The sequence below is a fragment of the Argiope bruennichi genome, chromosome 6 (genome assembly GCF_947563725.1).
Source record: "Argiope bruennichi chromosome 6, qqArgBrue1.1, whole genome shotgun sequence".
Lineage (NCBI taxonomy): Eukaryota > Metazoa > Arthropoda > Arachnida > Araneae > Araneidae > Argiope > Argiope bruennichi.
In genome coordinates, this window is record NC_079156.1 from 120526379 (window position 1) to 120548718 (window position 22340).

The 22340-nt window shown below is 29.4% G+C and overlaps 1 protein-coding gene across 2 annotated transcripts in view; it reads left to right on the forward strand.

Annotated features, from left to right (window-relative positions):
- Positions 1-2329: 2329 nt before the first annotated feature.
- Positions 2330-22340, forward strand: part of LOC129971294 (ornithine decarboxylase-like) — a 51727-nt gene continuing 31716 nt past the window's right edge. The window contains exon 1 of one of the 2 annotated variants that reach the window (XM_056084917.1): positions 2330-2359. The gene's annotated coding sequence lies outside the window, so the exon portion shown is untranslated. Of the gene's footprint in view, positions 2360-14610; positions 14743-22340 lie in introns of those variants that run through there. The other variant, XM_056084916.1, reaches the window with a different exon arrangement.

Below are 22340 nucleotides of genomic sequence, written 5' to 3' on the forward strand. Positions count from 1 at the left end.
ACAAAAGAAGAACAACGATGCCCTAACCAAGACTCGAACTCAGGACTCCCACACCACGGGGGAATTCGCGCTACCACTATGCCAGGACGCCGGAGAGTAATTCTTTAAAATATTGAATGCATTATGAAAAAAAATCTGTAACACACATACAGACTTCAATGCTGAACGATTCTGTTTTCTGTTTTCAGTTTTATAAAGCATGTTTAGCTTCAGTTAGAGGTTTTTGTTTTAATTAAAATTAAATTACTTCTGCTTCAATTTAAAGTTCAAATTTTACGGAAACTGACAGAAAATTAAAGGGGTACAGAATACAATGAGCAAAACAGTGAAAGGCTTCTATAATAGTAACAGTCATATAGTATCAAAATTTGAAGTTTAAAAATATTTTGCTATAGAAACTGTTAAGAGGTCAAGTTACATAAAATATTTAATTCAAAATTTTAGAGAGCATTACTTCTGGCAAGCCAGCTGGTCTCCAAAAGCGATTAGCTGTATGATAGTAATCATTTCAATTAGCATGCTAAATTCAGAGAAAAATACTGTTCAAAGAAAAAAATTTAATTAGACAGTTTAATTTTTTATAAATTTATTTTGATAAATATAAATTAAAAAAGGAGATAAGGAAATGTTTTGCTTTTTTTTTTGGCTACTTCCGATCCAGAAATCAGTTTTAAGCTCAGAGGAAGATAAACATGTTTATGTGTTTCGTACTCAAATTTAATATTTTAGTAGGTATTCATAAAAATATTCCAAAAATATCAAAAATAGCTTTTTACATTGGCATTGACGAAAACGAGAAACTGCAATTTCGAAAAATATGATCTGAAAAAGAAAGCATCTGCATCTTAAATTTAAAAATGCATACATATTTTCATTGTTGCCGGTATATAATTCTCGTTATGTTTATTTTTTAAAAATTAGTTTTTAACTAAGATAATTTAGCAACAAACAAATGTTTTAAACATTTCTATTTATTGTATAATAACACATAGCTGAAAGAAATTATTGATAATGCACATAATATTTTTCTTCTATGGAAGTAACAATGCTCAATTAAAACCGAATACATTAATTAAAAATACACGAAATGAAAAATACACGGATGTTTGCTTTCATTACTCAATAAATGTTTTTAAAATTATCTGGTTGTTTCAATTCATCTGTATAATGTATTTAAAAGGCTTATTTATATTTAGTAAAAGATATATTTCTGTAGACGAATTTGGTCCTACATTTAATGCAAACATCCTTAACTGTGAATGTAAAAACAGCCTATAATTGCCGAATTAGGTCCTACACTTGATATAGATCCATAACTTTGAATGTAAAAACTGCATATTATAGCCAAATTACGTCCAATATTTGATGTAGATCCATAGCTTTGAACGTAAAAACTGCTTTTTATTGTTGAATTGTGTCCTATACTTGATATAGATCCCTACCATTGAATGTAAAAACTGCCCATTATTTCCAAACTGGTCCTACATTTGATATAGATCCATACCATTGAATGTAGATACCGCTTATTATTGCCGAATTTGATCCTACATTTGATATATATCCATAACTTTGAATGTAAAAACTGCCTATTATTGCCGAATTGAGTCCTGCACCTGATATAGATCCATAACTTTGAGTGTAAAAACTGCCTATTATTGCGAAATTTCATCTTATAGTTGATATAAATTCAATATATATAGATAGGTTAAATGTAAAAACTCTCTATCATATATCACTCTTCTGACATGTTACATTTTTTTATTCAGTTTGTTCATGCACAAACAAATAGATAAAATTCAAAAATCCTTCTCCGAAATAAGCTCTGTAAATTATTAAAAATCATCAAAATCTCAAGGGCGATTACGATTTTTTACGATTACGATACTTTCTTTGGGCATTTTTTTTTCTTATGAAACAAAGTAAAACATTATTGAGTTTTAAAAACTAGAAAAGTGACATATATCCTGCAATTTTCGTAAGTGATCTTTGAAATTTGATATTTAAATATCAAGAAGTCAACCTTAATGACATGTCTCGCAAAGCTGCAGTGACATTTTCCCATACAATCATTGTTTTCGTGACTTTGAGTGACATGGAACTACGTGGCTCTCTACGTTCTCTAAAGAAATGGCAGTTCTATCATCTGGCGAGGACGTCTTCCAAACAGCTAATTTAGCCAAAAGTAATTCTTTTCCATATTTTTTTAGAAGTTTTACGTAACAGTAAGAACTTCTGGAAGTTACAGGCTCAGTGTTTTCCTTTCTTTTTGTATCAGCTGTTAAAGTTTAGCTGTTTTGCACTGTACCTGGAAATAAGTCTGTACAATCTATATATTTAGCAGAAAGTATATATATATTTAGTAAGTATTCTGATTTATTCCATTTTTATTGTTGGAAGAGGATATTTTGTTGTTATTTTCAAATGAATGTACATTAAGACAAAACATCTTGATTTTGTAAGTCATTTTTTTTTTTCATTTTATGGTTAGAATGAATTTAGAAACTACTGCTGACATTAAAATTTAATTGAAAGCTGCAGAAATGAAAAAAAAAGTTGAAATATTATAATTGTATATTTCAGAATCGATATATTTAACCGTATGCAATTTTCTTAATACGCTATACAATAAACATGACAGATAATGAGAGAATTGGATTAAAGTAATTACTGATGCAGTGAGAACTTTGCACCTTTACATCACAATTATATAAATTTAAATATAGCTTTTAATGTACATTAAGACAAAACGTCTCGATTTTGAAAGTCTTTTTTTCTTTTTATGGTTAGAATGAATTTAAAAATAATTTTTGATATCAAAAATTAATTGAAACAACAGGAATGAAAAAAATTGAAATACTATAATTGTGCATTTAAAAATTGACAGAAGTGGCTTTTCGACTTTTTCTTAACAAGGTATACAATAAGGAATTAATTACAGTTGAGACAAGTTTTTATTAATTGTATTACATTACATCTAGAAATGGGAATAAAGACTAATTCAGTGAGAACTAGCATTGCTATATCAAAATTATATCAATTTAAATATAGCTTTTAGTTTAAGGTAAGAAGATACTTTTTCATTTGAGGCTGATTTAAAGGAAGTACTTTTTCTCGTACAAATTTTCATTATATATAGATAGATAGATAATGATATCTCTTAATTTAATTCAAATCCTAATTAATTTCCTAATTTTTAGCTTCACTTAGCCCATATTAACTTCATTCTAAAACGTTCTCTTATTTCCTGATCCAATTTCCACTTTTTATTTAATTAATGCTAGACGCACTCTGTAAAACTTCCGAATTCAGAAAATTCTCATGCTCTGAATGAAAGGTTAAAAATCCTTAATGCTTACAACATTCTTTTAAAGATGCCTAAATTTCCCTTCTCTAAATCTTCACGAGTCAAAGAATTCCGTATCAAAATCTCATTGTAAAACCACTGAAGGGAAAAATTTTGTTCTCTTCTGCTCTTGTTTCACGATGTAGATTAGCATATTTCTTTCCACTTATTCTTTGTAGATAAATGTTGCCTTTGGTGGTGAAGAAAATCGGAGTTTTAAAGTTTCAAAAGTTTCTTCTATTCGACCACGCAACTGCTCAAATATGTTTACATTTCAAAAATAGTCGACAGGATGTAATTTACCAGGGCAACCAGGCTGTTTTAGAACAGCTCCATTGGCTACCTGATATGCATTACAAAAAAACATAAAGAGTTAAATTAGGGTTATGTAGCTGTAACACTGGTTTAGTTAATAATTTATTTTTTAATGCTTTATTTTTTAAGTTTTTTTTCTTTTTTGACATTCTTCAGTACATGGTGCCATGGTGTATCTTTTTAAGGAGATTATTTAAGGGCTCTCTAATTTTAGCATAAGAGTCATTAAACTTATAAACATTGAACCAAAAAAAACCTTGGAGTGCTCTTACATTTTTTAGAAATAGTCATTCTTTTTATACTTTAAAAACTATGATTATCGGGAGAAATGCATCCTTCTTTGACTTCCTACCATAAGAAATTAATTTTACTCAAGGCAAATTAAAACTTAAATATATCAAATTTGTTATGCGATTTTCTGACTGCAATAGTAGTACCGCGTCAAATTTTTGTTTAATAGGTTCGGAAAAAAGCGTACAAAGCACAAATTCAATTTTCGAATGCAATTAACGGTATGCCAGGGATTAATCGCCAAAGGTTAATATTTCGTAACCATTATGCGCCAAAGTCAGGCAAGATGTTCTCTAGGATAACACCTTTGATAGAGAATATGCTAAAAAACTTCGGGAAGACCACATCCACTGCTTAGTTTTTGAAAAAAATAACGTATCTATAGATAAATTATAAAGAGTATAATAAAACAAAGGACAGTCGCCAACCCAACAATTATCGCCAATATTTGTTGCCAATTAATTTCGATACTTTTCAAGCATAGTTAACTAAAGAGAATGCCGCTGATATGCATTCAAAATTTAAAATAATACTTTCTTCTATTTTGATAAGATGTAGTTGCTCAAAATTGATCGCAAAATGGTAATAGTACTGGTATTATGGTCATCATCTCATTGCGCTTCTTTATTTCCTGGTTTTTAGTTTTGATTTCGGTCGTTTACGGTTCGCAAAGCCATGTTGTTATAACAAATAAAACATAATTATCTTTACTTAGTTTATAAAGCTTTATTTTATGTTTTTTCAATTTTGATTTCGCAATCGGCTATCAGGTCGCGAACAGAGCCAGCTCGTTTATTCTAAAAACAAATGGAAAACAATGTAATACTTTTACAAAGAGCTATAATATTGAATCCAAGCAACATAATGATTTCAGTACAATGTATTAAGAAGCCTTATTTCACCTTGAAATAAAAAAAGAGAATTATAATAATTATAGATTTAGTTATTAAATATTGGCGTGCGGTTATTAGTATCCGAAAATCGAATTTGTGATTTAGACGCGTTTTTCCCAACCGATTGAAACAAAATTTGACCCAAAATTACACTTGCAGTCACAGAATATCCTACCAAATTTGATGTATTTATGTCATTGCGTTTTTGCGTTATTGCTGTAGCACCTTCTGAAAATACAGACTAACAGACGTTTAATAGGTTGGAACGAAAATGGCCTTAGTTTTATTTTTAATTTTAGTTTGGTAATAGTGGGGAAAAGTTAATTTTTAGTTTAAAAAAGAATTTTTAAAAATTTGGTTGAAATACAACAATATCTTGAGTTGCCGCAAGAAGCTTAAAATTTGTAAAAAAAAAATAGAAAAGGACAAATTTTAAAATAGGCTTTTAAAAAATTTGTTTAGATTTTAGTTTGATAATAGTGGGGGAAAGTTGCCTTTCAGGTTCAAAAAGAAAAAAAAAGTTTGGTTACAATACTACAACATCTTAAGGTGCCGCAAAAAGCTTAATTTTGTAAAAAAAAAAAATTGAAAATCTATAGACTTTGATAAAATAATTTTTATGAATTTTTCGTGAGAACAATGTTGCAAAAGATGGTTTTAAATACATATATAAGCATTACAATTAGAAAAATTATTAATTACAAAATGTAATGATAGTAATAAAATGTTTTTAATGTCAAATTTTGTGTTTCTTACTTCCGTATCCTTAATGATTATAAATGTTATAACTGCAGAATGTTTGTTTCTACTTCAATGACACATTAAACTATTTTTTTATGTGTTAACTTTTGACATATTCACACGTGAATCAATTAATCTTTTCTCTTATGTATCCTTCTCTTGCGATTAAACCATAGACATTTTGAGTCAATTTGGTCTCCAATTTCACAGCTCTTTCCACTGCTTGCGTGTGACAAGGAAACTGGGGAAAGTCGATAATCTCGTCCACTATACTATTTGGCTCAGCTTCACATGCCTTGTGTATAAATATAATATTACCAGTTAAATATAATATCAATATTACCTAAATGGTAATAAATAATATTGATGCCTAGTTAGTTAAAGCGGTGTGAGGCAGATAGAATAAAAAAAAGTGAAGAACTATATAAAATAGTTAAATTTAATCAAAAACGGGCAAAAAAATACTAGTGTATCAGAAACGGTTACAGGAGACAATGACAGAGTTGAAGAAAAACAGTGATCTTTACAAAAAGAGGCTAACCAACTAGATCCTATAAATATATCTTATGACTCTGGCTGAGTATATTGTGTAAGTATATGTGCTTGTGTAATTTAATATTAAGTTAAAACCGTCATGCACTTATAGTTCCAACATCTGTTCAATCTTATCTCATATTCACCTCATATTGACGATCTCAAATTGTTATAAACCTGATTATTCAAAGAAATGGGTACTTTGCTTCACCTGAAAATATCCTTTTGTTCAATATATATAATATATCCTTTGCTATTCAATGAGAATTTGGTTTACGGCGTGCTTTAAAAGCAAGAACAGAAAGTAGAGGCAGAATCAGGAAGTTTAAAGTTCCAAAGATAAACTTCGATTCAAAGGATTACATGGCTTGAAAATGAACTGAACTCCCCCCTCTTTGTAAAAGCATGTTTCTAAAGACTCTCTCAAAGTTTTACATATTTCACTTACAGAAGGATCCTTCTCTGAAGCAGTTTTGATGTTATAATAGAAGCACTTCATAACAGATTCGTTCGTAGTCAGTTCAACTTCAAGCAAATCATTAAATTTCCCAAAAATAGGACATTCCGACATTTTTCTTGTCTTCAACAATTTAATCTGAACCCTTTTTACTCATAAGAAAGCACTCAAGTCCGCAAACTAACAAATCGGTTACGTTAATCAGTTACACAAGCCATGGAGTAGAGACGCCAACTTAATTGAATTCGACAAAGTTGCTGACCGGACACCAGCTCTGACCTTTTAATCACGCGCTGACAAGTCTCCGCCTCCCCTCAATAACATCCGCTCCGGCGATGATTCAGTGCCCTGAATGCCATACCAATGCAATAGTAAAACTGTTTTTATATTTGGATTCATAATATAACTCCTATTTAAAAAATTTTATTTCATGTAGTGAATAGCTTATAAGCCAGTTAACAACTACGCTGCACGAGCAATTGCTTTTGTATCGTGGTCATCTTACTGGACTGCAAACCACAAGGTCCCAGGTTCTATCTTAGCTCATCGCAAATTCGCCAAATTGGTGACTTCAGACGATGAACCTTCAACCTTCTTGCAGCTGTTGTGGCGCCATTTACCAGCAACACAAAGCCGTCAGACTCACTTGACGCAGCAACAGCATCAGCAACCACTCACCCACATACGCTCGCCATAACGCTTGGCAGGTGGGTACAGGTGCATTAGAATCAACAGCTAAATACATCACCACTCAACAGTCATATCGTTCGTCTCACCTCCGACTCACTGGAGGGAGAGTCTGTAGTGAATAGCTTATAAGTCAGTTAACAACTAAGCTGCACGAGCAATTGCTTTTGTATCATGGTCCTGTTACTGTACTGCGAACCACAAGGTCCCAGGTTCGATCCTCGCTCATACCAATTCGCTACATTCATAATCGAGATACTCAAAAATCTTTGAAAATGTTCCAAAAAGTGTGTTTTTATGAAACTTTAACGTCCTTGTGGCATCTCAAAACGTACTCCAATATTTTTCATATTTTCAATTTATCTTATCCAAAAGGCAACTTTTTCCTGCTATTGCAAATTAAAAATCGAAAGTTTATTTTTTTCGTTCCACACTGACGTTCAACCATTTATTGGATTTGACTCAAAATTTGATGAATGTTTACAAAATGTCGAATCTATGTACCGAAGATTATTTATCTCGCACCCATTGTTTTGTAATTATCGTGTTAACTTGTCTTTAAACAGCCGAATAAACAGACTTCCTCTGAGCAGATTTTGCTCAAAATTTACAGAAAATCTGCAAATTTGGTGTGAAGACGGGATACCGAATTTCATACGTAGCTCAAATTGCTTTTGAACTATTTTTATCACAAACAGGCATTTTTTAAATGTGTTTTTCAAATTCAAGGAGATCTAAAAATGTAGAGATTCGTCAAAATCTCAAGTTTGAATTTTTTGACGATAATTTTAATATTTTCTCGATACTTCATAAATGATAAAATAAAATTATTACCTTCTAAAAATTTTAATTTGTACATATGTCTGACTATGGAAATGTAAATCTGATTCAGATTCGTTTGCCACTTCTTGTTTAGTTCAATTCACTGCATAGTTCAACCTACATTCTTTAGATTTGTTTCATTAAAATTGCTTATTCTGTTAGTAGAATAATAAACATTCCAGATAAAATCATTGTGATTTTTCTGTCTTTAATAATAAGTAGTAAACCAGCAAATATAAAAGGACGAGAACATCTATCAAAATAAGTTATTGACTTATTTGACAAGTTATTGGCTTATTTTATTTGATTCAAAGGAAACAAATTTTTTGCTATATATTAATGAATCATCTTCAGCTTTCAATGTATTTACTGTTGCATATCTTCTGCTTCTTGATACAAAAGTATTCTCTAATTCGATACTTGTTTCTCCAACGCGCCCACTAGTCTGACACACTTATTAGAACATGTTATTCGGCGATGAGTCATTCTTTACAGTTAAAACTTTAAACCTCTACCCTTTCGGTATATGATTTTTTTGACATATTCCTATGCAACATATTAATACAATTCTCTGCACCTCTCACCTTTACGGAGCTTTTTTCGATCGCTAAAAACAGAAATAATATTTCTTGGTGTATTCCACCAGTGCACCACTGGTATCGAAGTGATCATCCGGGTGGCTCTCTGGCTCTTGTTTGCAGCCGACAAGAACAAACCACCCTCACTCGCTTCCTCAGTGGCCATCTTAGATCATTAAAATATTCTGGTGGCTCCGAGTGCTTTGATGTTTGCACCGTTTGCTCTAAGGTGCAGGCTTCACCTGAACACATCCTTGCCTCCCTGGTGCTTACCACATGGGATATGACAAACAGTCCACTGATGCTTTTGGACTTTTTTACGGTGCACAAAATCATGGACCTGATCTAGCCTTGATAATCTTGGGGATAGGCAACAACGACATGTTAATACAATTTTATCTTTAATATAATATTGACCCTTTTCTCTGTGTAAAAAATGTATCATTGAATAATTCACTGATATCTATTCTGATTCTTTATAACCGGACACTGTATATAATTCAACAGGTGTCTAGTCTCACATATGTCGGATCAAACAGACTCTACAGTAATTGCTAATTTGTCAACGATTCTTAATACTAATTCTGTCGTTAACTTAACTTTCTATAAATTATGAAAGATTTAAATCGTTAATGATAGTTGCATTAGGTAACAATAAGAAGAAACCTCATTTGCATAGCATCTCCTCTCTACTGAACATTTCGTGCAACTATCTGCATTTATATTTTCATTTTATTATTCAAGATGCAGTAATGTTGCTTGCTAATCCTATTTATAACCAAAACAGTCCGATTTGCACATCCTTTCCACCAACAAATTCAATATCTTTATTTCTTTTCCGAAAATTAGTTTTGGATCTCAACCATAAAAACGATCTCCTTTCCACGATCTAGCATTCTTCGACAAGATGAAGCTTTTATATTTGCCATCTTTCTCCGAAAATGAAAAGCGCTTCGATCTTCAAGTAGCTTTTGCTCTAAAAGACATATTAGAGCTCGTTTTAGAGCGATGTTTAATTTTTACATGCTTAGTGTATATTTATTCCTGTGCACATTTAGTCACTTGTTTATTTTGCAATCTGAACATTGGTGCTGTCCTTCTTAGAGACAGTTCATTCGATGAAGATAGTCATCCATAAAATGTTTCAATGCTTTGGATTTCTCTGATGATATGTGTAACGTGTCATTGCAAAAACAAATGCTTGCCTTGCAAACAACCAGGCGTTTTTCTCTTTTGTCAACAAACCATTTGCCAATAATACTTTCAAATTTACGAATTAATTGTCCATGGTCTAATTCGTTCTTACATTTCTAAATATGTTTTTCATCCAGCAATTGATTAAAATTATTATACTGTAATAACTATTTGAAATCTTATGAAGGTTCATCTTCTCTTTCCACAAAGCTGTAAGTTTCTTACCTAAGCCATCATCCATAATTCCCGTTCTAATAATATGATTCTTTTTTCTGTTCATTCATTTCATCTGAGGATCAAAGCAAGGGGATGATGTCATAAAGAATTTTGAGTTATTTGTACATAAAACTAATAAGCGGAATAAAACCATATTTATTATACAGACAGTGGAAGGCTTGAGAAAACGAGTTCTTTCGAAGATTTTTGTATTAAAAATTTCGATAGGAGAGATTTTGAAGCTGTTGGAACCGAAAACTCGTTATTAATTGCAAGGAACGCGCATAACATTAATTATGCAGAATTTTAGTAATGTTCAAGTAATGATTCAATAGGGTTTCTCCACCTTCAATAGGGTTGAGACTAAACAGATTACTAGGAAGAAATTTTCGGGTAATGAAAAATATGCATACAGAATTGAATAACTGACAGTATGAAAAAGTTTGAATATTATGTTCTTGGCCTACTTGCAATATTTTCATTTTTCTTATCTTTCCTGTTTGCAAGGTATTGCATCGGTAACTTTTACTTTCTCAATTTATTACCCTGTGCTTTGTACAGTCTGCGTATGAAATTTAATATCATCAGGCATAGACACAGATCCCATCAAACATAAAAAGTTAGTTCATGGCAATCTTCCAATATCCCCTTTGAATTTATCATTCAGTGAAGTGCTAGTTGCCCTAATTTTGCTAACTGCAACTCAAGACTACTGAATTACCGACAACTTTAATGAGTTGTTTCCACGTTGATTGTTTATCAAATGGTCAAGTGCATTATCAGTGGCGGATTCAGACATTTTGTGGAACTTAGGCAGTGCATATTATGATGCCTTATTTTAATAAGATGACTAGCTTAGTTTCACAATTCCGCACACTTTTAGTATCTAGTGATAAATTTTATATTATTTATTTACTCTATTTACTTTGTGACAATAAATGTTTTTATATATTATGATTACAGCCTGCTCAGATGTACATATGTATTCAATATTATTGAAACATTGATTAGGTGTTTAAAAATATGCTAATAATAAAGTGATCTAATAAAACATATAGGAACTTAACAAAACTATACTCGATAAAGTATTTATATTATCTTAATATTTTATCATTAGCATTTTTTACAAACTTATTTATTTGGCAACAACGAAAATAAAGTTTTTAAACCTATTTAGACAGGGTAGCTAGCTATCTCTATATCTATCTATTTTAATCTATTTTTTAGACTAGGAAATTATTTTGTATGCATAGTTGGTAATACACCATTATTTGTTATATCTTCACTTTCGTTGTACCCTTAACATAAGAATAGCGAATTCTAGGACACTGATGCATACTTTTAGTTCTAGCAGACATTTTTCTTTGGAAAACTGGACGGTATAACCATCACGTGTGGCAACTTGATATGGGTTTATTTTGGGAATAAGGCTTGTATTGTGAGCAACCAGAAAAATAAAATAAGGCCTTAATTTCTGTTTAGATCTAATTCTGGAGAAACTAAAGCTACTTTGCGGTACAGTATAAACCATCAAGTATGCATTTCGAAAATTTTACATTTCTTTCAATCTATTCAAAATTTGATTTCAATTAGCATATCATAAATAACTTATACTAAGAATGATTGCTCTGTCTTGTTCAGTTCTTGCATTATCTCGTTTACATGTACATCCACACACAAATAATGGATTCGCTGAAGTACTTGGATGGATCAAACTTTGATGCAGAACAATTCTGAAATAATGATCAACACCAAATGTCGTTTTTCTTGTTTACTTTATTTTCAAATTGTATTCACAGACAGGTATAATGCCAATAACCTTTTTATGAATTGGGAGTTCTTAAACATTTGTATTCCTTGAAATCGCAAGGTAATTTTTTTTACATTTATAACGATTTCTATAATTCGCATTGAGAAAGAAAGAAATTATTAAATATTTTTACAAGAAATAAAATTGTTGTTTTTATAAAATTCATATTAATTATCCTTTGAGTTTTTTATTCCATTAAATTTAATTTTTAAAATTAAATGGATTTTTAAATAAAGATCAGTTTTTTTTTTCCTCTAAAATGTTACGTTACTCACATACACATTACAAAGGCTTCAATGCATAATCCTATGACACTGATAAATATTTGCAGTGGTTTAAAAATGATATAAAAATTTAAACAATATGTTCTGATTTTGTAGGACTCGTATTTCTATATTTGGTTTGATGAAATCTATTAACTCAAGAACCATTTATGACTAAGGTGTGCAAAATATATGGTATAATCTTATTTTAAAAGGTCTTTAAAAATTATCATTTTCCAGGACTTGTCAACTTGTAAAATCTGCTTACACTAGTAACAAGATAAAATGCAATCTTGAAAAAAAAATTGAAAAAAAAATCAGATCAAATAGTAAAAGCCAGTATTTTTTTAAAAAAAAAGTAGAAAGATGAAGATAGGGAACTTTATGAAGGATGACTTAATGTTAGGTTATAAGTTTGCATACTTCTTCTTCTTGTGTACCGCCACCACTGAACGAGGCAGTATCGACAAGATTTGTTGTGGCCGACTGCTGTTTTGAACTTTTTGCTGTCTTTGTAATAACATTCATAATACTGATCGATTTATCGAATTGACATCCTGTTCGGGACGGTTGGCCCCCAGCTACAAAGTGGTCAATCTCTGACCTTTCTTCTCATCTTCTCGTACACCTATCTCACCTATTAAACGAAGAGCAAGCCACCATTTAAAGACAATCTCCTTGAAATTCTCCATATTCCTCCAAATCAGAGCATTCACATGCTGTTGGTGCTGGTTCCTCCTACAGCAAATGCTTGTGTGTGAACCATATGTGGTTAATTATTCATCTGGTGAGAATTGTATCGAGTTCTCTACTAGGTTTTCTACCGAATCTCCTAAGTAATTCTATCAGTCAAATTTAATAAAAGTTAATAGATTTAAAAAAAATTGTTTTATTCTTTTGTTCTCTTGTATTTCTATTGATTGTGAAGTCGCGCAGGTGTTTTCAAGATCAAATAAATTTGTTCATTAAAAGAAAATCGATTGGAAAAAAAATAATGGGGACGGTCAATAATCTGCAGCTGTTTCGGTAACAATGACGCGTGATATTGGACCAATGAGAAAACAGAAAAAAGTTCTGTGCTTTGAGAGATTTTGAGGTCTCGTACACACAGAACTCTAGTAACAATGAGCTTTGCAAAATTCTAGTTTTATTTGTCGACTATAGAGGAATAGGGCAAAAAGTCTCACCATAAAACAACCTGATGCGAATATATCCCGATCCTTATGAATCAGGCATTTCGGAATGATGATTCAAGGCATTTCGGAAAATTATTTAGAATCTTTTGTACCAGTGGTTGAATGTGGAATGTTAAACATTCTTTTCATAAAAACGGATAATTCAGAAAATTGGACGAAAATCGTAAATTAGTTGCAAATTCCCTAATCTATCTCTTAAAGAGCCAGAAATCTCAACTAAGAAGTACCAATAACAAAAGTACAGTGAATTACATGGAGTCAAGCTGATGCCATTGCAGTTCCGGAATCATACAATAACAAAATATTAGGTGGAAAAAGAAAGATTAGATAGTCAATTAATTGTTCAAGCAGTCATCTCTATAAGCAATCCAGCACGTCGGATGGACATTATTTTGTTTTTTTACGACACAACAATACTGTAATGGTTCGTAAAAAAATTTAAAAATAAACGATTAAAAATGTTTTTAGTGTAAAACGCGAATGCTTTTTTACCTACCATGTGCTTCGAAACTGAAAAAAAATTTATTTGTGGAAATTTTAATGCAGGTATGTGTAAAATAGCTTTTTTTTTTTTTCGAAAAATTTCGTCCAAAACGCTAATGTGTCAAACCCAAATACTATAAAATGTTGTTAAAAATATTTTTTTCAGAAACTTATGAAATACGAAAGATATTCTGCGATGTTATTCTATATATACAGTAAAATACTAAAAAATGAGAACTTTTCAGAAGGTTTTATTTTTAACTTAATTCTTAACAGGAGTGCTTTTCACAAGTGCATGTTTACATGCAAGTTATGTTCGGAACTTTTATTCTAGTTTATAAACTTTTAATAAACATTCATTAAAAACGCAAACATTTCTGCTCAAATGTTGGATATTCTTTACTTTTGAAGAAATAAATAATGCCGCTACTACATATGCATATTCCGATATCAATTAAAATGATGCATAAAAATTTTAATCGATTCTTCATTCATTCGCGTACAACGAAATTATGTACAAAAATCGGAATTCTCGAGTGCGCTAAAAAGAAGCCGCTGGGAGACCCTTCCTTTTGAGGAAGGGTTTCAATCATTTTTTATAGGATCACAAATTGCCGATTTAGTCAATACTGAGTAAATGAAGCAGAACTTCTAATTTTAGAACTTTCGATATTTTTATGGGCTTACGTATATGAATATGAGTCCATGAACGTTTTCCGGAATTATTGCTCGCTAGCTGAGTCAATACACAGTTTTATATGCTATAACCGGATGATTCATTGACGCTTATATACAATAGTGGAACATCGGAGGCTTCATCAAATCCGCTCTGGTAAGGGCCCAGTTCGCAGGCAGCTTAGCTGAGCTTTGAGGTAGTAGTTAGCTGATATTTTAATCGAAGTCAGATTCGTAAATTCAGGTAAGCATTTTCTGAAAAGCAATGTTTTAATACTTAATGTTGTCTAATATTTATCGATTTATTTCAAATGAAACTGATTCTATTAGATGCAGCATAAAGGAGTTGAAAATGTTCGTTGACTTCGCAAGGGGCTAACTCTAATTCTGCATTTTCAAAATCAAATAGAAAAAAAAAATTAGAAATACATTCTAATATGTAAATTTTATGAGATTGTTGCCCCTTCTATTTTGTTTGTTCTCTTTAGATATTGAAATAATATCTTGACACTGAAACTTAGAACACCAAAAAAATATTGCAATTTTCCTCATGCATTGCCATAGACATCAAAATTTTTCAGTAGTTTCAAAACCTGTCTTAGCTAAACAATTTAGAATTTCTAAGATTAAATTTACCCAGTTTAGATATGGATTTAACCAAATGGCAGCCTAAAAAATGATTATACCAAACTTTTTGATATTTTTTGTAAGATTTAATACACCATACCGTAGCAATTTTACACCATATTAAATTCGATTTTTTTATACCAAAAATTTTCAATCTATTTAAATTTTGCCCAAACTAAAAGTATGAAATTTTGTCCATTTAGTTCAAATCCAAACAATAACAATAAAGACTAGAAAATGTTTTAGCGTTTCTAACACTCGCTAAAGCTAAATTAAATCAATTTTCTATCTACCTGATTCAATTTTAAATCAGTGTTATTGAAGCCAAATTAAGCAAGCCATGCACGAGCCAAAAAGAATTAATTCTTATTCATTCAAATCAATCCCAGTCAGAATTTCCAAATGTATCCAGCTAAAAGAGTTAAAATATTTAACCTTTAACAATGTTTAACAATGCATTTAATCATTAACAATGCTTAATATTGTAGTTAATCTTTAACAATGTAGTTAATTTTTAACAGTGTTTAACAATGTTTAATATTGTAGTTAATCTTTAGCAATGTAGTTAATTTTTAACAGTGTTTAACAATGTTTAATATTGTAGTTAATCTTTAACAATGTTTAATATTGTAGTTAATCTTTAACAATGTTTAATATTGTAGTTAATCTTTAACAATGTAGTTAATTTTTAACAGTGTTTAACAATGTAGTTAATTTTTAACAGTGTTTAACAATGTAGTTAATTTTTAACAGTGTTTAACAATGTAGTTAATTTTTAACAGTGTTTAACAATGTAGTTAATTTTTAACAGTGTTTAACAATGTAGTTAATCCTTAACACCAGTTTAATCTTTAATAAGTATATTAAACTGAGACGAATTCGATAAAATATGTGGTTAAAAAATTAATTCCATTTTAAAGTATGGATGTAAAGCTGAATATAAATGTAAGACTTAGTTTCCAAGATATTATTTTTTCTTAAATATTGAATTCGAAAAAGTGATGCGACATTCTTAAAATTTAATGTGATTCTACAGGAATTCTTGAAATTTCATTTTAATCAGTTCCATCAATTTAGCATAGTAAAAATTGCATTTCAGTCAAAAGATGAATATTACAAATCTCCATTTACTTTTTTAAAATTTGCTTTTGGAAATTTAAAATTCTCTTGCACAATTTAGGATGTTTTGAACGATGCACCTCTAATTCTCATTTTGCAGACAATTTCCAGCCTTTAATATTTTTTTATCATTCTTTGCTTTTTATTTCATTTACTTCATTCACATTTAATTTTTTATCGCTTGTTTTATTATTAATAGCTTGGGTATCATTCTTGTATTGATATTCTTGGTGTATTCTTGTATTGTTTAGGTATCATTCTTGTATTGATATTCTTGGTGTATTCTAGTATTGTTTAGGTATCATTCTTATATTGATATTCTTGGTGTATTCTTGTATTCTTTGGGTATCATTCTTATATTGATATTCTTGGTGTATTCTTGTATTGTTTGGGTATCATTCTTGTATTGTCAAGAGCTATTATTCAAGAGTTTGGTATTTCTAATTCTGTTACATGTAAAACAAACAATATTTCAACAACAATTTTTCAATTATTTCAACAATATTTTTATTGCAATAAAAAGGCAAAAATTGTGGCAAAAGTTAAGTTGCATTGCAATATTACATTAACAAATTTACAGGAATGCTTTAAAACTTTTAATGAATAATTTGTTTTGTGTTAACATATTCTGAGAAAAGTCAAGACAAAACCCTTTTCTTAGCTTTGACCCATGAAATTCTGTTTCTATGTTTGTGACAGCAAATAACAAGAACAGAAACTGAGAGTGATTGCTGCTTCTTTCCTCTTGCAGACTTTATTTTTAAAATATTTTCAATATATTAAAAATGTATACAATAATTTATTGTTAAAGATCAAAAATACAAACAGAAAAAAATCACAGACATGGAAGGAAAACCTGTTCTAAATCTTATAACATTCAAAGAATAAAATTATTATGATTGCATTATTTTAAAAAAAACCACTTGGAATATCCTTCGAATAAAAGTAAAGATCAACTTAATAAGTCACGAAATGTACAAAGAACGTAAAGTAGTGTTCTTTTCTTTTCGTAAAAAGTTTTGAGAAGAGATTCTTTGTTGAATTTTAATTATTAAAAGAGACTGGATGGGTCGATATTGTTATGGCGTCAAATTCTCATGAGTATATTAGAATTAAAAACCTGATTGAAAATTCGACATTCAATTATTTATAAAGTTGCAGTCAAAATATTTAAGTGATTCCATTCTGTACCTGAAGCAATTTTTAACAGTTATAAATTGTTAAAAATGAATATTTTAATTGTAAGACGGACGTGTACCTGTGACAGGAGATATGTTGTAAAAATCGCGCAATTTCCTTTAGAATATGCAAAATACCTGCTTTATGGATTAAGATGTCCTTGTGAGTTTTAACTGTCTCGCAATAAAACTATTGAAATAACTTTTTATTAGTTTCAAACATTACTATAAACTTTTATTTATTGTAATAATTAACGGAACTTAATAAACAATTTTTGCGATGCAAGGAATTTAACGCAGAAACATCACCTTGTCAAAGTGTTTACAGATTTAGATTCAAGTGTTTCTTTTTTTAGCTTATATGATTCAATTACGGCATCTTTAAATCTAATAATGTCTCACCATACCTTTCATGCGATGCCAAAGATAATAATCACATGGATTAATGTTTGGTGAATACCGTTTCCAAAGCAACAATGTGAGACAACGAATTGGATATTAACAGATTATATCTCATGTTTCAAATGTTGATTGGCTAAAACCAGTTTTTAAATGATTAAGACAATTTGCACAAAAAAAGTGAATTTTTGACTCCTAAAATATGAATTTTTAACTAAAAAATGTAGGTCGAAATTGAACTTGATGATTTGAAAGATATTTTGAGAAAGAGAGGAAGTAAGTAATTTTCTTTTAGTTGCTCTCTTATTGCATGCATTTACAGTGACATCTGGTGAAACCCTGAGAAATTACTTCGGTTCAAAGATGTACTTTAATTAAAAATTCACCTTGTGTATACTATTTTATGTAGCTAGGCTGATTCGTTTTTAATTTCAGTTCCTTGGAAATTTTATTTCCTAAAAACATAATGCTTACATATCGTCTATAATTTGTACCAAGCCAAATACTGCAGAACTTTGTTTTCTTTCTTGAATCGTTTTCATTATTAAATATATATCATGTCCTTATACACAGTAAGAGAATAACCACTTATATAAGGTATTACTGCTCTACAATAAATTCAACATAATAAACAATATGAAATTTTACAGTTTTAAAAATTCTTCAATGTATTGTATGTAAATTATACACCCAATACACGCTGTTTTCTATACGGTATTGTAAAATTTTTTGAACGCTTTTTTGAAATGTATTATTCAAAAATTTGTATACTACTTGTTTGTATTAAAATTAATTAATATTTGTTTATTAATAATGGATCATTCAGTATAATTACTTTTCGTTTATATATAATTGCTCAAATAAATATTTAGTGTCTTTTCTAATTTGAAGAAGGCCTTTTTCACCACTTTTCGCTCTCTTTTTTTACCCAGTTACTCGAATTTTTGGATTAATCAACTTTTTATTCGTGTTCTGTCAGTTCGTATTTAATCCAGTTCCACTATAATTATATGAATAACTCAATAATAAAAAAAGGGAAATGAATTAAAAATGTATTATTCATATTCAGATATTTTTAAAAAAATATTGAAAATGTTACGAATCTTAATAATGATATTATAAGAAATGACAAACACTTAGGATGATACTTCATAAAAGATATTCTAAAAGAGTTAACTTTTTATTTTTCGTCCAGAATCTCATAAATTAAATGCAAAAGCCTTATCCGTTTTGAAGAAAAAGAATGATAATATATAACAGATACTGAATCAGAGTGTGTAAAAATAATGTTTTATAAAATTTATTCGCATAAACACATCACACCATCATTTATATCACTTACACCAAGTGTGATATTTTCTTTATATAATAATTATATCTCTAAAATAAATGTGTATTTACTCATCCAAATCACTAAGTTGCATTTGCATTTGTGGAATAAAAAAAACCCAGTTATTAAATTAATATTTTGCGGATTTTGGAATGCTTGCGGGCTTGTTTGGGTGGGGCAGTTTGCTATAATAATAATATACATGCCTTTAAATGTCCTTATTTTTTCATCAAATACTATTTCTGGACAAAAACAAGTTGTCAAATTATAACTTTAAACTTGATATTTAGCTTGAATACACTAGTAAAAGAGTTTAATTCTCCGGAATAGAGCATTTGTTTTTATCTAAACACAAAATCTGGTATGTTTTTGATATTTGTTCAAAAGAATTATACAGAATGTAATTTTTATTTCTTATAAAGTTTCTTTGAATTTTTGTTTTTATAACTATGTTTATGTAACTCTCTATATAACTTTTTGTTTTAATAACTATTAAAATTTACTGCAACTATAAAATCCTGCAATAAGTAAAAATATATTCAAAATTATTTGAAAATGCAACACACATTAAGAAAACATCCACGATAAGGCTTAAAGATATTTCATTTACAAATCAACTATGTGCACACTGCTCGCCTGTACATCGCTTATTTGTTTTACACATTCTCAATTTTCAATGATGATTCATTAATAAAATTATTTTTCCGTTTTTGTCTTAAACAAAGAAAAATTTTGTAATGAAATTTTTAGTTAAGAAATAGGTTTATTAAATTAATTTTAAATAAATATTTTAATGGAGATACATTTTTTCATTCTTTTATATGAATTTATATCTATTTTTAAAGAAAAAATTGCCTACCATTCCAACTTCAAAGATACCAATAATAGAAAATAAAGTATATAAATTAAATGTGCATCAAAAAAACCAGACATAAACTCTTAGATGATATGTTTTAAATTAGTTAGAATAATATATGACAGTATAATTAATATTAAATATTATGAATTTTTTTGACATAATTTAAGTGAAAGTTTTCCTTTCCTAAACGAATAGTATTACGAAATTCAAGAAAAAATTTCCGAGAAATTTCTCAGTAACTGGATAAAAATTTTAAATAAAGTAATAACAGAGGACTGACCTTATTTCATGAAATCACAACCAAAATGTAACATAATTTAATATTTTTATATAATATTAAATATTAATATAATACATAATAATAAAATCGTTTAATATTTATAATATTAAATTTTTATACTCATATTATAAATAATTTTGACAAAAAAAATTCTTTCCAAATTTTTTAGCCGCTTTAAAAAATCATCAAGATATAAAAATATTGAAAAAAATTTTCCCGCCACAAATGCATATTAAAGATATTTATTTTAGCTTCTATTTTTACTCCAACTGCTACGTAAATAAAAAAAAGAATTCCTAGTAATAAAAATCCCCAATTCAATTACAGCTTTCAAAGTAAATAAAATAATTTCAGTCTCAAGGTGATACTGCTTGCAGACTCAACCCATTAAAGAGATATGTAGTACACATAACCATTTCCAACGGTCACTCTACCCTTGCATATTGTAATTGGCCCTCAATAAATAGGGACCTTACTTGGAAAAAAATTAAACTGAAGTTCAGTAATAGGTGAAGGCCTGCAACTGTTTCTTCGTTCGAAGGGAGATTTTCAAGTTTTGTTTAGTCTCCGCGCTCTGTCAATCAGATGGAAAATCTTCCGTTACGAACCTTGAGTCATATTGCAACAATAGTGAAACATTTCAATAAGCAGCAAATCTTCGATTTCGGTATCATTTCACTCGTAATTGCTCTCGGTGGCTGATAAAGAAAATGATAATGGATATTCTTTGCCTTTTTCCAAAGAAAAAGTTACACTTATAGAAGCAAAAGATTTACTTGTCACAACAACTGCGTTGAGACAATAATGTCATGCAGGTGAAATTTATGTTAAAAAAATCAGCGGGCTGTACATTCTGGGATCTTCAGCTATTTTTTTAATTATTTTGTGTTTACATATTTCATTTGTTTGTGTTTATATATTGATTTCCAAGGCAACCAATAGTAAACGGCATTTCACATTTCGGAAAAAAAGTAATATTTTCACAGCGAATATTAAATTTATTTATCTTAGAATTCAACAGAGGATTTAAGTTTCTGTACATCTCATAGTATCATCAAAAACATTCAGAAAATTAGAGATTCTATCGAGAGAATATTACAAAATATTTTATTCAGTATTTAATTGCCTTAATTTAAATTTCTCCAAAACTTTCCCTAGCTAAATTCATAAAAATTTGATATGCTCAGTTTTTACTAAAGATACAGGATCATGATGAAGCCACATTATTATGTTTATCATTATTGTATTTATTTAGAGCTAACCACCTGACGTAATTATTTGATTCGCTAAGAATATGGGTTATCATTATTTCAATTAACTGTCTTTTCTCCAAGGTTCTTTCAGCAAAGTATTATTTTTTGAGCATTAAAAGATGATATATAATAAAATCATGATATTTCAGTAGTCTTACACCTGTTATGTTTATTGTGGAAATGAACCTTCAATTCTAATGGAACCATAACAAAGACATTAAAAAACTAAGTATCTGGATAATAAATTTCAAATTTCTTATTGTCTGTTACGGTAATGTTATTTCACGTTCTGATTCCCATATAAGCTTCGCGTACAGTTAGAAGCATATATTAAATCTTTCTTAATTTTTAACACTGAAAGAAAAACCTGTGATTAAATGTTTTAAAGAGACAGTAAATGCGGGTAGAATTTCATTACAACATTAAAATTTATTGTTTAAATCTGTAAAAAATATTTTTTGAAATTGTCGAAATTCAGAAACCTTTTACTGGATAATTAAACTGATATCATCAGAAAAATTTCAGATTTTATAGTGGAGAATTAATAAGTTTGTGGACTTGTATTTTTTGGAAGTTATCGCATTAAAACAATAAAATATTGCTTAACTTACATTAGATTGGAATTTGAAAAAAGTTGCTCTGAAGTATGCATTGAAACCCCGCAAAATGTAATTTTACCAAATTTGGTAGCTCTAGGTCAAATTGTCTGCCCCGTAGAATGCGAATAAATGCAGACACATTTTTTTTTTCGTTCATGAAAACAATAGAGATATTAAATCTATACTGAGATTTTATTT